The sequence below is a fragment of the Vombatus ursinus genome, unplaced genomic scaffold (assembly GCF_900497805.2).
Source record: "Vombatus ursinus unplaced genomic scaffold, bare-nosed wombat genome assembly UNPS02009835.1, whole genome shotgun sequence".
NCBI classification, from domain to species: domain Eukaryota; kingdom Metazoa; phylum Chordata; class Mammalia; order Diprotodontia; family Vombatidae; genus Vombatus; species Vombatus ursinus.
The window spans coordinates 22,427,157-22,439,420 of NW_020949613.1; the positions used below are offsets into that span (position 1 = coordinate 22,427,157).

Below are 12,264 nucleotides of genomic sequence, written 5' to 3' on the forward strand. Positions count from 1 at the left end.
TTTTGTTTTTTGTTGACCTAATGTGGTATCGTGTATTTAGTCAGCCAGTCAAGAAACATTTATTAAATGGCTACTATGTGCTAGGCACTATGCTAAGCACTAGGGATACAAAGAATGAGAAGATGGAGTCTTAAGGAGCTCACACAATGAGGGAGAAAATATGCCAACGACTAAGCACAAAGTATATATAGGATAAATTGGAGATAATCAACAGAAAGAAGGCACTAGAATTAAGGGGTTTTGGGAAAGGCTTCCTGTAGAAGGTGGGATTTTTGCTAGGACTTGAAGAAAGCCAAGATAACCAGGAGGTAGAGATGAGAAGGGAGAAAATTCCAGGCCTGGGGGAGAGTCAGGGAAAACGCAAGAATCTAGAGATATAGTGTCCTGTGTCACTGGATTACAGGCTACTGCAACTATTCAGTGGTGAGATGATAAGGGCCTGTGCCAGAGTGCTGGCAGTGTCAGAGGAAAGAAGGAAGCCTATAAAGCAAACGTTATAAAGGTAAAAATCAACAGGTCTTGGCAACAGATTGGATGTGGAGGAGTAAGAGAGTGAGGAGTTGGGGGCGGATGGTGACATCTTAGTTGTGAGCATGGGTGACTCGGAGGATGGCTGTAATAGGGAAGAGGGGAGGGTTTTGGGGGAAAGATAATGAGTTCAGTTTTGCATATATTGAGGTTAAGATGTCCATGGGATATTCAGTTAGAGATATCTAACAGGCAGTTGGATATATGAGACTGAGGTCAGCAGAGAGATTGGGGTTGGATAAGTAGATCTGAGAATCATCAATTTTGAGATAATTGAATCCATGGGAATTGGTGGCAGAACCAAGATAGAGCAGGGTGACAAAAACCTAGAGAGAAGAGAACTGGGGAATAAAAAAAGATGGTCATTAATTGGGAAATGGTACAAACTATGGTACATCTGTGTAACAGAATATTAATATGTTGCAAAAAATGATGAATACAGAGAAGGATGGAAAGACTCATATGAACTGATGCAAGAGTTAAATAAACAGAGTCAAGAAAAGAATATCTACAATGATTGAAACAATGTAAATAGAAAGAAAAACCACCATAAAACTGAAAGTGATTGTTGCAAAATTACAAGCATTACAAACTTAGGAAGAACAAACAACTGTGGCCCCAAAGAAGAGATAAAAGAAAACGCCTCCCCCCTACTCCTTGGTGGAGGTGGGAAGTCCTTAGGTGTGGAACATCATATGTATTTTCAGACCTTTACAATGCATTGATCAATTTTGCTGCCTTTTCCTTTTTTTTTTCTTTAAAAAAATAATCCAGGGGCAGCTAGGTGGCGCAATAGATAGAGCATGAGCCCTCAAATCCGACCTCCGACACTTGACACTTATTAGCTATGTGACCTTGGGCAAGTCACTTAACCCCATTGCCTAGAAAAAACAAAAACAAAACAAAACAAAAATCCTTGTTACACAGAATGACTAGAGGAAGGTGGGGGTAGAGAAAGGGGGAAATTTAGGCAATGCTAAAAAAAAAAGCAATAAAAATTTGTTTAAAAATGTATAGTTCACTGTTTCTACCCCCATGGAACTTACAATTTAGTAGAAGTGAATGAAAAACTTTAAGTTCTGCAAAGTTGTCTCAACAGTTCAACTATATCTATTTTTCAGGTAAGGCAGTTCTATCCTTTCTTGTCTCATACTTGTCCAGAGCAGTATCTTACTTAAAATCATGTTTTATTTCCTTATATGCTCTCTGTTCAGAATTTTCTTCTCTAGTCTAAATAATTCAAATTATTTTGGTATGCTTGACAAACTATTTTCTTAAGTTCTGAAAGAAACCAAACAAGTTTACTTAGCTTGAAGAGGTGTGGGGGAGGAAAAATCTAGCAAAATGGCTGGACTGGATCCAGGTGTTAACATTTGACAATCTTATAGTTTTTTATATTCAAAACACCTAAGGTGTGATAATGAAACTATGGGGCACAGATTTATTTTCAGCACTCTAGTTTTTTTAGTGCGTCTTAAATAAACCAAGCTGGCAGCACAGATTTTTTTTTTAAACACAGTTAACATTTTGGCAATAGGTGGACACTGACTGTAATGCTGCCAGAAATAACAAAAGCCTGTTACTAAGTGTAAGTGTATGCTGTGAAATTCTCAATGTCAGCACCCAGAAGCTCGACTGAGTATTCATATTTTGGTTGGCCTAGAAGTGCAACGAAAGCACGATGCACTGCTGTGGGAGAGAATGGATTATCAGGACTTTTGTGGGATTTCTGCTGGTATTTTGTGGTATAAAAGTTGAAAAAACTTCTCTAAAATTCCCTTCAGGCTGATCAACAAAGTGGTCATTTCAACAGCCCTAGAACAAGTAGAGTAAAATCTTTATTATCTGAAGGGTATATGTATTTAGCTATTATTTCCAAAGATTTGGAAATACATTTTTTCCATCTCTTTCTATTCAGAGGAACTACAGTTTAAAAAAAAACTCTAAACTTAATAGAAACACAATTTTACACTAAGAAAGCTATACTTCAATGTTTTAAAAGACAGGTCTTCACTGATATGCGTACTCTCCTCCACCAACACTGGTTTCAACCACTTTAAGCCTTAGTAAACAGTATTCCTGAGTTGTTGTTCAGTTGTTTCAGTCATATCCAACTCTTCATGACCCCCTTTGGGGTTTTCTTGGCAAAGATACTGGAGTGGTTTGCCATTTCCTTCTCCAGCTCATCTTACAGATGGGGAATCTGAGGGAAACAGGATTAAATGACTTGTCCAGGGTCACACAGCTAGTAAGTGTCTGAGGATGGATTTGAACTCAGGTCTTCCTGTCTCCAGCTCTGGCACGCTATCCAGTGGGCCACCTAGCTGCCCCACTCAAGAGTAGCTATGACCAAAAAAGATTCATCCCTTGGGGGCCTGCCTTCTAATGATGGGCCTCTATGCCCACCATGACTGCTGTGACATATTTCTGTAATGTCTGGTTTGCGTGATCCTGTCTATGATGTATATAGAGTGTGTTTGGATTTTTGTAACATAGGATTTTTGTAACTGAAAATGCTATTGACTTGACTTTCTCCTTTAGAGTAAAAGATAATATCAGATAATGGATCTATATATACAGAGCTATCCATACCTATACTGAGGAGCTAAGCCCTTTTCTCCTTAATATTAAGATCCTGAAATTTATTATCATCATCAGCAGCAGCAATAAGCATCTATAAAATGCTTATTACTACTATGTGTTAGGCACTGTGCTAAGTTCTGGGAATACAAAGAAAGGCAAAAATGAGGTCTCTGCTCTCAAAGAGCTCATATTTTCTAATGTAGGTACAACGGCGTACCTACAAGATCTATATAGTATAGGTGGAAGGTATTCTTTGGGAGAAGGCACTAATCGAGGGAGGACAATACAATTAAGGCCTGAGGATTTCAGCTTAGTTTTGAAAGAAGTCAAGGAAGCAAAGAGGGAGAGTATTCCAGGCATGGGGGACAGCCAGTACAAGGGTAGAGAGTTAAGAGATGCAGTGTTGTGTGTGAGGAAGAGCAAAGAATGATGCAGAATCACAGAGTACATGGAGGAGAGTAAAGTGTAAGGAGACTGGAAGGGCAGAAAGGGGGTCAGGTTGTGAAGGGATTTAAAAGCCAAAGAAGGTTTGTTAGCTTATTATTATTTGTACAGTGGTACTCAATATGCATGTTATTCTAATTCTGCTTTCACAACTCACTTCTTCATGGAAGTTTTTCTCAGTTTCTGTATATTCTTCATATTTGTCATTTTTATAATATTTTATTACACTTACATGTCAACATTGTTTAGTCATACAGATTGTTTTCTAGTTTTTTTTAAAAATAATGAGTAATTTTGATAGGAATATTTTTGGCAGAAAGAGCCTTTTAAATTTTTAATAACATTAGTACACAAGATCAGTGGTTCAAAAAGTATGAAGTTTCTAAAGCTACCCTAAAATGTTATATTGCTTTCTAAAAAGAATATAACAGTTCAAAGCTCCAATAAGCTTGCTTTTGTATAAATGCCTGCTTTTCTACATACCTCTGCCAACACTATAGTTTTTTAAATTTAATTTAAATTTAATTTTTTTCACTATACAGTTTTAAATGATCAATTTGAGTGTAAGATATTAATTCTGAGATATTTTAATTTGTGTTTCTCTATACTAGAGAGCTTTAATAATTTTTAAGATGGCTACTAGAAATCAGTATTTTGTCTTTCAAAAATTGTACTTATCTTCTGATAACTTACCCATTGAGGAATGGCTCTTACTCTTACAGATTTGTACTAGTTTATGGATTTGAGATGTCAGATATTTATCAGAAATGTTTGTGAAAAACATTTTCCCCCAATCTCTATTTTTATTCTGGATGCATTACTTGTTGTTTTGCAAAAATGCTTTATTTTCATATAATAAAAAATAGCTTCCTCTAATTTATTTATTAAATAGATAAAATTCTTTTTTGCATATCTGCAGTGGACATGGTTTCATTTTCATTCTATTGTCTTTTTTTAGTATTTAGATTACTGACCTATTGTAATTTATTGTGAGACAATGGTAAGAAATACGAATCTAATCACATTTTTCATCATTTTGTTATCAAATTTTCCTAGTACCTTTTATTGAATAATTGAATCTCCTCCCTAATATTTTAATACCTTAGATTTATCCTTCTTTCTGATTCTAGATTATTTCTGTTCTATTGATCTAATTTTCATTTTTGTACCCAATACCAAATAATTTTGATAATTACTGCTTTAAATTACAACAAATGACAGTATAAGTACCCCTTCATCCTTTTATTTTGTTCATCTACATACATTTTTCCCCTCTTTAATTATATGAACTAGATCATTTATAGTTTGATTGGTATTATATTAAATCTATACATTAATTTGAGGTATATTACTATCTTTACTCTAATGGAGCCACCTAACCATGAACATTAGCTATGTCTCCAAATATTTAATTCATCCATCAGCTCTTTTAAAATTGTTTTACAGTTGTCTCTATGTCTATTTGTCATCTCTTGTATGTGTGTGAGTGTGTGTCTTGGTAGGATCATAGGATCATAGGCTTAGAGTCAGAAGGGACCTTAGAGGTCATCTGGTCCAACGCCCTCATTTTACAGAAGAAAACTGAGGCCTAAGTATGTGAAGAGACTTGTTCAAAGTCACACAGGTAGACATCAGAGGCAAGGTTGGAACCCAAGTCCTCTGACACTAGAGGTGTGGCATGTTAATGCCCAAATATATTTTATCATTAATATAAGTGATATCTTTTTATCATTTTAAAAAATTTTTGTTAGTGATAAATACCTTATATCTTAGATCCTGCTACCTTGCTGAACTGTTTATCTCAAATTTTTTTAAAAATTGATGCTCTTGTCCTTTCTAAGACATTAAAACATCCAGAAGTAGAGCTCTGCTCAGTAGATCAACCTCTTCTTTGCCAATGACTATTGTGGTCACTGCATACATTATTTTTCTAGTTCTACTTAATTCTCTCTCCAATTCATATAAGTCTTTTAAACTGTCTCTCAATTCTTCATATTCAGTGTTATCGAGCAATAATATTTCATCAAATTAATATGCCATGAAAATTTATTCAGCCATTCCTTAATTGATGGGCACCCACTTTCCTTCTAGTTCTGCCTACTACAAAAAATGCTGCTATAAATATTTTTGTATATGCCTTCCTCAGCGTATAAACCTAACAGTGTTATTGCTGGGACAAAGGGTAGGAAAAACTCAGTAACTTTTCAGGTATAATTCCAAATTGTTTTCTAGAATGGTTAGATTAACTCGAAACTCTATCAAAATTTATATACCTCTCTTCCTATTAGCCCTGCAAACACTTGCTGTTTTTGGGCTTTTGTAATCTTTGCTAATCTGATTACTGTGAGGTGAAATCTCAGAGTTATTTCATGTGCATTTCCCTTATTATTAATGATTTGGGCATTCTTTCTTATATGATTGTTGATAGCTTGCTTTCTTGGTCTCCCCAGATCCTAGTGACTTCTCTCATATGACCTTCCATCTATTCTGTATATATCTTGTAAATACCTGGTTATCTATCTACAAATGGTCTTCCCTTATTAGAATGTAAGATCCTTGAGGGCAAGGACAGTTTTTTGCCTTTCTTTATATCCCTAGTACTTAGAGCCATGCCTGGCACATATTAAATGATGTTTGCTGACTGGTGAACTGACTGAAAACTGCCTATTCGTAGTCTTTGACCACTTTATCTATTGAGGAACGGCTCTTGTGCTACGCATTTATCAGATAATTTGCTGCTTAGATTTTTAGGGGAGTTTTTCACAGGAGCCTGTTTCTGATTTCAGACTTAAATAAGAGATGTATTCTAGAAGGTGTAAAGGAGAAATAACTGCATCTAGGTATTAGAAATGCCTAAATATAAGGAGTTAGCATCTAATTTGCTTAAATAACCTTAAGCAAAATGCTTTCATTTGTTAGTTCAGGGCCCTAATTTTCCATCTCTGATTTTCCTGTTTTAATAATCAGATCTTAGGTTGACATTTTTTTAAGAAGACAGAAGCAAAACATGCTATTACAACTGGTGCCTTCTGTTAAAAGCATTCCTTTCCCTGACTAAGCAACTTTTTCTTTAGTCTTCACTTAACTTTAAATATTTCCTTTCACGTCTCTCCTTTTTATGAATTACTTATTTCTTTGTTCTTACAGATTTTTGTCCCTTATTACTTGTTATCTCCTTGCATTTTTTTTTTCTTTCTTTGTAAACTGGTCTAGTTTCCACTTTGTAAAATTCACATTTTTTTTTCCAGGTCATTATGCTGCTCTTTGTTTAGTCAAGTATGCTTCTTCCCACCCTTCCCATCTTTGGCATAATGAACATAGACTCTTCTTATGTTCTTACAATTGTTCCTTTGAACAAAATTCTACTTTCTTGAACTCCTTTACTGCTTAAACAGCTTCCTACCAAATCTTTCTGAATATATCCCCAGGCCAAGTAAAGTGGATATTCTTGAAATTCATGTTCTCTGAAATTCCGTCATCATTATAAGCAAGGTTTACCTTCAACTAATTTTTCCTTATTTTATAGGGATTACATCTTGAAGGCATAGTTTCTTTTTTTGTTTCTGTTTTCCCTCTGAAAAACAGTCTGGGGAAGATTCAATTAAATTTTACAAGGTTTTATTGAGTGCCTACTCTGCCAGGCACTGTGCTAGGTATTATGGATACAAGCACAAAAAGAATGAAGCAGTCTTTGCTTTCGAGAAGCTTATAATGTAAGCATTTCCCATTCAATTTTATGATTAAAACAAGAGACACTGGTAAGAATTTTTGGGTCATAGATTTAGGCTGAAAGGGACCAGGGCCATCATGTCCAATGGCTTCATTTTACAGATGAGAAAACTTAGGGCCATAAAGCTTGCTCAGAATAATGTAAGTAATAAGGGGTTGAGTCAGAATTTAAGCCCAAGTTCTTTGATTTCAAATCCAGTGATCTTTCCACTACTCTAAGTCTCATATACATATGTACATATACATATATAAAACATATGTGTGTATTTATATATAAATACACACATATATAAAATATATGTGTGTATTTCTATATACATACACATATGTATAAATGAAAACATGCTTACCTTACCAGATAGGAGATAAGAAAAATTTTAGGAATATTTTTTGGTTGTGATAAATATATTTCTAAGTTTATAAAAAGCATACCAAAAATCTTTTTTCTTGTGCAGTTGTGTCTGACTCTTTGTGACTCCATTTGGGGTTTTCTTGGCAAAGATACTGGAGTGGTTTGCCATTTCTTTCTCCAGCTCATTTTACAGATGGGGAAACTGCAGCAATTAGAGCTAGGGTCACACAGCTAGTAAGTATCTGAAGCCAGATTTGAACTCAGGTCTTCCTGACTCCATGTCCAGTGGTCTAGACTACTGTGCCACCTAGCTACCCATACAAAAAATGAGGGTCAGCTATTTTGAGTACCAGCATTCGTACGCTTTTATGTATAATATACTATGGGATTTATATCCTTTTTTTAGACTTTTTTTTTGTTGTTGCAAGGCAATTGGGGTGAAGTGACTTGCCCAGAGTCACACAGCTAGTAAGGGCCGGTACTCTATGCACTATATCCTTCTTTTGAAAACAGAAAAGTTGGTTGGAAATAATGGAATTCAATATAAATCTCTAGTTTAAAAAGTCAAAGCTTTATGAAATTGTATGGTTTATTTAAACTTTGAAGGTTTAAAAACTGGAAAGAAAATAATGCCTGCTTTTATAATTATATAATTTAATATTTAATTTGAATCAAATTTCTAACTCAGAGGTTTTATACAGGTTTGATAATTATATATTCCTTAGCAATGAAGATAATTATGTACACTGAGTGGATGTTTTGTTTAGTAATTAACACCAAACAAATTCATGTCTTGACAACTTCTAAATCCCTAAAGGAAAAAAGTTGTATAAAGTTTCGTTAAATTAGCAGTTAGCTAGTTTCTGCCTGTCACTACCATATTGCAAGGAAAGTGAATGCAGTAGGCCAGTGAATTTAATGAAAATTTAACCATCTGTTCTAATTCTAGGCCTAAAAAGAATTTTTCCAACAATATGATGATTAGATTAACATGACATCAATTCATGAACTATTGCTGAGAAGATACACAGAACTACCTACAGAAATGATCATGAATGCCCCGTCAATAAGGCCACCTATTGTAAAATGACTATATCTGCTTTGCGCTATTGCCTGTTTCTTTAGAACTCTCACATCAAAACTGAATGTATAATTTATTGTTCTCATCAAGACCTACTTTTATACTTTAATTTTGGATTTAAATGTATTACTTTTACTAAGATTTTCTATTTTAATAAGTAAATACTTTAAGAGAAGTAGGGTGGTTTAATGCCAAGACCTCTATGAACTCATGAAGAGCAAAGTGAGCAGAACCAGGAAAACAATTTACACAATGACAATATTATAGAGAAATACAACTTTGAAAGACTTTAGAATGACAGAAAGATACTAAATGTAACTAAATATTGATAGAAGCACTTTCTGTGGTAGCAAAGAACTAGAAGCATAGTGGGTGTCCATCAATTTAAGAAAGACTAAACAAATTGTGCTCCATGAATATAATGGGGTATTAACCATACCATAAGATGTGATAAATGTGAATTCAGGAAAACTTGGAAGACCATGTATGAAATGTTGCAGAAAGAAGTAAAATGGAGCCAACAGAACACTATCCACAATGGTCACAATAATATAAAAGAAAACAACACTAAAATACATGAGAATTCAGATCAATGCAATGACCCATCCAATGAAACATTACTTCCCTTGCTCTAGATAGAGAGGTGGTAGACTAGGCACATGTTATCACCTGTATCTCCCTCATATCGCTCACATGTGTCCTATTCTTTACACTCTCATAGCCACTACTCCAGTTGAGACCCTCATCGCTACTTTGATCTATTGTAACAGACTCTTAATTGGTCTCTCTGCCCCCTCTCCAATCTATGCATTGCCAAAATAACATTCCTAAAGCAGAGATCTGATCATGTCACTCTCCTCTTGAAGAGGCCTCAATGAATCTCTATTGCCTCTAAGATAAAATACAAACAACTATTTGGAATTACAGTCTTTCACAAATTTGGCACCAACCTCTCTCTCTAGACTGATTTTCATATCACTTCGCTCCACTCACTCTATGTTCTGGCCAAAATGAGCTCCTGGTTTCTCATATGCATCATTCCATGCCCATCATCTGTGCCCCAGGCCTGAAATGCTCTCTTTTCACTCTTAGAATTCCTTCAAGAGTTGCCTCTTGCAGGAGGCCTTTCCTGACTGGTTGACAGTGTGTTCTCTCAAAATTACCTAGTATTGACTTTGTTCAGCAAATTGTTTTTCTCTGAACCTGTGATTTCATAGGTACAGGGAATCTCTCTGAGGAAGTACATTCTTCTAACGTAGATCAGCAACTGATCTTCAACCTACAGTCTTAGAAAATTGGACATTAAGAGGTTAAGTGACTTGCTTAGAGTCACACAGCCACTATGTGTAAGAAGCATTTGAATTCAGATCTTCCTGATTATGAAACAGTTCCCTATCCCCTAAAAACCACACTGCCATGCTGTTGTATTGGTATAGCACACAATAGAGGCTTAATAAATGCTTGAATTGAGTTGTTTTGTTTTGCTTAATTATACTTCTTTGTTACAAGAAAAGGTTCTCTCAGGGGAACATTAGGAAATGACAGAATTTCTTTTTTAAAAAGCATAAATTAAAAATGACTGAACTCAATCAAAATAAAAAAATTTTAAAAGTCTCTTTAAAAAAAAATTCATTGATAACCTTGGAGAAAGCAGTTTTAATGCAATGGTGGGGCCACATTCCAGATCAATCAATAAGCATTTATAAAGCATCTACTAATAATTGCCATTTACACAGTGCTTTAAGATTTGCAAAGTAATTTAAATACGTTATCTCATTTGATCCTCACAACAATCTTCGAAGGTGGGTGGTATTCTTCTCCCCAATTTACAGATGGGGAAACGGAGGCTTAGAGAGGTCATAAAGATATTAATTGCCTGAGAAGATTTAAACACACGTTCTCCTAACTCCAAGTCCGGTTTACTCTATCCACTAGGTACCTCTACTATGTGCCAGGCCCTGGGCCAGGTGTTAGGGATAAGGATCCACTTGCAAGAGACTGGTAAGTGAGTGAGTTGTGAAAAAGTACAAGCAGAGAATTTAGATGATTCTTTCTAGGAATTTGGCAATGAAATTGTAAAGACATACACATAGGATGATGGCATGATAGCACGACCAAGGTTAAGAGAGAGTTTCATAAGGATGAGATAGAGTGAGGAAGGAGTGGACAGACAGGTAGACATGGAAAAGAGAGAAGGAATATTCAATGGGGCAGGCTCCTGCAAGAGAAGAGCCAATAGGGGATTGAGAGCACAGGTAGAATAGCTGTCACAGGCAAAGAAAAAGGCGATCACTTCCTCAGATAAAGGGAGAGCAGATAAGTGAAGAGGTAGAGGGACTTAGTTGGGGAAAATATATATATATATATATATATAGCCTCTATTTTTTTCAGTATAGTAAGAGGTAAAGGTGTCTATTGATAGGAAGATGGGTAGAAGAGGCATTGGGGGTGGGGCAGCATTATATAATAGAAGGAATTTTGGACTTAGAGTTAGGAGGACCTGAATTCAAAATCTGGACTTTGAAGACTTAATAGTTATGAGATCCTGGTTAAGTCATATATTTTTCTCAGCCTCAGCTTCTTCATCTATAAAGTGGTGATAATAATACATATTGTACCTATCTTAAAGAGCAGTAGTGTTGTTTAAGATAATGTACTTAAGGCATTTTGCAAGCTTTAAAGTGCTACTTAAATGTCAGCTGTCAGTTGTGATTATGGGGGCTAGAAGAAAAAAAAGGTTTGGAACAACTGCTGAAGGGAGTGGAACAGAGTCAATTAGAGAAGATCAAACACTTTGTAGCCTATCATTGAGGACCCAGTTGGGATTAGAGCGAATGAATCTGTCATGGACCTGGTAACATCCCAGTGGTATGACTTCCAGTGGTTTTCTCAGCTTAGGAGGATAAGCAGGCAAAATGGCTAGTGAGGGTGAATCCAGGTTTGAGGACTAGCACATCACAAACAGCGGCTATGGCTAGACAAAAAGGCAAGGGAGACTAAGGAATTAGGGGGAAGCAATGTCTGTTGGTCAACTGTAGGGTCCAGACTATAAAGAAAGGAAAAGTGGAACCGATGCAGAGGTGACTGATAGTGAGAATAAGAAGGAATGGCGAGATTGAAGTCTATAATGAAGATGAAGAAGAGAGTTAGTAGCAAAGGAGAGAGAAGAGTAAGAGGCTGATGAAAGAGGGAAATTCCTGAGTTCAAAATCAAGGAGGCTGAAATTATAATAAGTGATGGTGAGATTTAAGTTATAATCAGCCTGGTGGATGACTGAGGTCGAGTGAAGGTGAGGGCTTAGATGTGGAGGAGGCTGATGAATTGTGGAGTCAGAGTGTAAAAGGGGACATGAATCTCTGTAGAGATGTTTCCAAGTATAAAGACAGGGGCAGAGTTTCTAGAAAGTTGACGTAAAAATTACCTAGGAGTCCAAGAAAATTGCCAATGCATTATCAATCAACATTGTGATTTGGTATCTACAAACACTGTGATCCTAAGCTGTCTTAATATAAAAAATATCCAGAAATAAGGAAAGCAGTCAACCTAT

At 35.7% G+C, this 12,264-nt stretch overlaps 1 protein-coding gene across 3 annotated transcripts in view; it reads right to left on the minus strand.

The window, feature by feature from the left end:
• SLC17A5 (solute carrier family 17 member 5) overlaps nucleotides 1-12,264 on the minus strand; it is a 63,625-nt gene that overhangs the window by 9,541 nt on the left and 41,820 nt on the right. The window lies entirely within an intron of this gene.